The sequence below is a fragment of the Myotis davidii genome, unplaced genomic scaffold, assembly GCF_000327345.1.
Source record: "Myotis davidii unplaced genomic scaffold, ASM32734v1 scaffold346, whole genome shotgun sequence".
Lineage (NCBI taxonomy): Eukaryota > Metazoa > Chordata > Mammalia > Chiroptera > Vespertilionidae > Myotis > Myotis davidii.
The window spans coordinates 1,013,237-1,017,600 of NW_006297386.1; the positions used below are offsets into that span (position 1 = coordinate 1,013,237).

The 4,364-nt window shown below is 39.7% G+C and overlaps 1 protein-coding gene and 1 pseudogene across 1 annotated transcript in view; one reads left to right on the forward strand and one right to left on the reverse strand.

Annotated features, from left to right (window-relative positions):
* Positions 1–4,159, forward strand: part of LOC102775083 — a 15,210-nt pseudogene extending 11,051 nt beyond the window's left edge.
* The window catches only part of PDE3A (phosphodiesterase 3A), a 258,068-nt gene that overhangs the window by 190,664 nt on the left and 63,040 nt on the right, over positions 1–4,364 (reverse strand). The gene's annotated exons all lie outside the window — the stretch shown is intronic.

A 4,364-nucleotide genomic window follows, 5' to 3' on the forward strand; every position in this document is an offset into this window, starting at 1 on the left:
CCTGCTCAAATTCCACTCACCCTTCAGGATCCAGCTCAAATGCCATATACTCCACAAAGACTTTTCTGAATGCTCCCCACCACTCAGGAAGTAATATCTTCCAATTCTGAAATATAAGGTATTTTCTAACTCTTTCACAGCACTTAGTTATAAATTATCTATGGGATAAAAAATAAAAATAAAGCTCATTCTTCTCAACTGTACTATATTTTCCTTAGTCAGTGTTACTTCTTATCTATCCATGTATATTTCCAACAGTACTTCCTTGAAATGCCTTGAATATACTGATCTTCATTGTTGAATAATTTGACATTAGATCCAATTCTAACATATAACCTGATAAAATATATAATCCTATATAATAAAAGGCTAATATGCAAAACGACCTAATGCCAGAACGACCAGTCGCTATGATGCGCACTGACCACGAGAGGGCAGACGCTCAATGTAGGAGCTGCCCCCTGGCAGTCAGTGCGCTCCCACAGTGGGAGCACTGCTCAACCAGAAGTCAGGCTCACAGCTGGTGAGTGCAGTGGTGGTGGGAGAAGCCTCTCCCGCCTCTGCGGCAGCACTAAGGATGTCTGACTAATGGCTTAGGCCCTCTCCCCATGGGGAACAGGCCTAAGCTGTCAGTCAGACATCCCCTGAGGGCTCCCAGACTGTGAGAGGGCATAAGCCAGGCTGAAGGACTCCTATGAGTACACGAATTTCATGCACCGGGCCTCTAGTATGTAATATTTTTATTCATAAGGTTCAGAAACACCTATTTCACAAAACTGGACATTTTCTCTTCCTTTTATCTATAAATAATCAAAGATTAGGTAGGTCAAATGACTTTTCTCAAATCCCATGGCATGTTGATGAGAAATCCTAAAAGAAAATTTATAATCTTTGGTTTAAAAAAAAAAAAAAAAAAGCCTAGCTCCTATATCCAGCAGCAGAAAGAGGGCAAAAAACCCTAATTTTCCACAACTGGTCAGATAGAATTCTTCACTCCCATAACCATAAAGATGTCCCCAGGCAGACAGGTATCCTTGTAAACACATGGCCATCGGAAAACACTTTGTTTTTCACTCAGATTCCCCCAACAAGTAAACCTAGCATTTCCTGATGCCCTTTGTCTTGGCTGTAGTGAAAAGAATGCATGCAAGAAGTTGTGTAAGTGAGGGGACTTATTAAGAGATAGATTTGCTCTTGAAAAGCAATCCTCCCAGTAGTCTGATCATTGTAGCCTGAAAAACTTAGGGCCCAGTCCAGGTCTCTTTGACTAAGTGATCAAATAAAATTCAAAGGGCCTTAAGATTAGTTCTTGCTTAACCACCTGACTGTAACTTTTTCGAAATAGACTTTGACCTTTAACCTCTACTCCATGAATTTTTTTTAGTCAGTTGAGAGCAGCCTGTAGGATAATGGAGCTACCCTACCAACTTATTTTTCATTATATATAAATTACTATGGAATTAAAATCTTTTGGGGGGAAAAACTTAAAAATGAAATCCTAAAATATAAATACCAAGCTATATCATACACAGAATGCATCACTTTAACTTTTCATTCTTTACAACTAATGTTAACTAATACATTTTTATTAGATTTTCTTTGAATATTACTGTAAAAATTGAATGATTAAGTGATGATAGAAATAATTTTTGCTTTCACAAATATAAAGAATCAATACTGTGGGTATAATAAAACTTCATGTTTCTCCTTTTTCTATTGACTAGAAGATAAACTGATAAAAATAGATGAAATTCATATGAGGTGTCATGTATGAACGTTAGGATAAAAATAAATGAGGATTTTTCCAATTTTGTCTTGGTCTCTCTCTCACCAATTAAATCTTACTGCTTTTAACCCTTTCCTTCCAAAATTACCTGAGATGGATGAGACTTTTAAAGTCTTATTTTCATTTTATAGGCATTATAGAAAAATTGCATTCTGAAACTAGGTGAAGTTTTCAATTTTTGTAATTCTCAAGCTGAAATAAAGACAGAACATACTAGGCAACAAGAGAATCCAAGAATCAGGGTCTGGCTCAGTGATTAAAAGCAGTTACTGCACGGGAAGCAAGGCACATCGCTGGCCTGTGGCTGTGTTGCAGGAAGCACGCTATCTCAGAGCATCCATATCTTCTGAAGATATGACAGCAGCTAAATTACTCCAACATTTCTACAGTATACTATGTGTCTCAATGCATACCATATTTTTTCCACTCTATATTTTGCATTTTTTTTAAATGAATGACTTTTGAGCCACATCTTCTTATATCACTAACGTGCTAAGTGCAACATCAACATCTGAGAATAATTATTTCTGTGTATTCACATAACCTTGGAATGCTGAGAAATGTATTTGGCTTAAGACACACATAGCAGTCATGACAACTCCGCCTTAACATTATATACGGCAGGCTTCTTTAAGAGAGAAAATATTATGTGGTAAAGCTTTGCTCAAAAGCTGGTTGTGCTGAAGATAAATTGGAAGTTTAGGAGGCTGGACACCTGTGAATAGTTAGGAGCTTCCTTAAAAGAGGACTAAGCGGAACTTGATGAACAATGAAGAAAATGAACCTAATTCTTCCCAGAGACATTCTCTACATCCAAGAATGGGAAGCCTTCATTACTAGCTGGAATCCGCTATAGGAAGTCAAGAAAAGTTTCAATGTTAGCAATATCCTTGCATGGGCCTGCTCAGGAAGATAATTATAATGAAATTGAAAATTCATGCAAGAGTAGGCCTTCCTTCCCCCTGCTGCTGGCATCAGCTTCCCTCCAGCACCCCGGATCCAGGCTGGCTTCCCTGTGGCCGCCTGCAGGCACCTGCGACCCAGGTGGGCTTCCCTCTGGCCCTGGCTTTGTCAGGAAGGACGTCCAGAATGATGTCCGGAAGACGCCTGGTCTAATTAGCATATTACCATTTTATTATTATAGATTACTTGATTTTATTGGTGGTATTACTGGGGAAAGCGTGTTTTGTTTTGTACATAAAAAGTGGACTAGCTAATCCGGGGGCGGGGTTGGGGAGGAAATCAACAACATAGTGCTAACCTTCAATTCCGCTTATTTCCAACTTTTGAGCCATGGTCCAAAGGAACCAAAGGAAGTTCAACATGATAAAATGTACACTGTGTGAGGACAAGTGTCTGCTTTCTCTGTAGGCCATCACCTAAAATATTGCAAGCACGCAGTATGGACACATTCTCACACAACACTATCAATTTTTGTTTGTAGAGTCCATACTCAAAGGGATCACACAGCATTTAGCTCCAAAAATACCTTACATTTTACCCAGAACCCATGGCAGGCATGGGGAAGAAGCGGGGAACAGAGGAGACAAAGGAGTAACGTCACAACTCCTGGAATTACGGAGAAGGAAAATTAAAAATGATTTCATCTATCCTGCAAAGAAAAGCTAAACCTTGGTAAGGCTGGAGGAGAGTTGCTTTGCAATCACATAGAAAAGGTCTGAGTATTAGATACAGAATCTGAGAAAGTAGTTCTGGTTTTCAAACATGCATGTGATCTTCATGGAGAATTTAAGCCAGTCTTGGTCTCCATTGACTCCCTTTTCCCCTGTATAATACAATCAGAACTTTTTGACAGAATGCCCTGAGCGCCTGAGAATATGTGCCTCATGGAACTCAGGACGGGCAGAGTAAAGCAGCCCTTAGTGTCCTCAGAGAGCAAAGGTGACCAGAACCAGAGTCCCAGAGATGAAATCATATATATCTCTTGATAAATTCCCAGTTCCTCTGACTAAATATTTCCCTCAATCCCAGACACTATAACTGTCAGTCATTTTTGGTCTGTTATTCCAATATGAAAAGTCTGACTTTAGCACCATAAAAGTCTTGGGAAAAAAACATTTTTGAACACTGGTGGGCTCATGGGACTGATAATGGAATATGAACCTTTCACCCTAAAATGGTTCCTTGGGAACAGAAAGCAGCATATTTTTTTAGTATAACCCCCCTGTGCCCCTCATTCCCCCAGGTGGTGCTAAAACATTCAGCAGCTGCCGGCTGTCAGTGTTCCTGCAACATCCTGACGTCTTTGGAATGATCAGGGTAGTTTTGAAAACGTCAGCCCCAGGGCTTCAGAAAATGTGCGTGTACTGTAATCACCTGGGATTTGCTGAAATGCAGATTTTAATTCAGTAATCTAGTGTGAGGCCTGAATTCTGCATTTCTAGCAGCTCCCAGGTATTGCTGACCCATGAATCTTCCTTTGAGAGGCAAGGCTCTATCTACCTATTCTACCTTAATCTACTGAATCTAACTTTCATGTCACCACAAACATTCCTATGCTCCAAGAATCATTATCATGCCCAATACCAGAAATACACACACACACACACACACACAC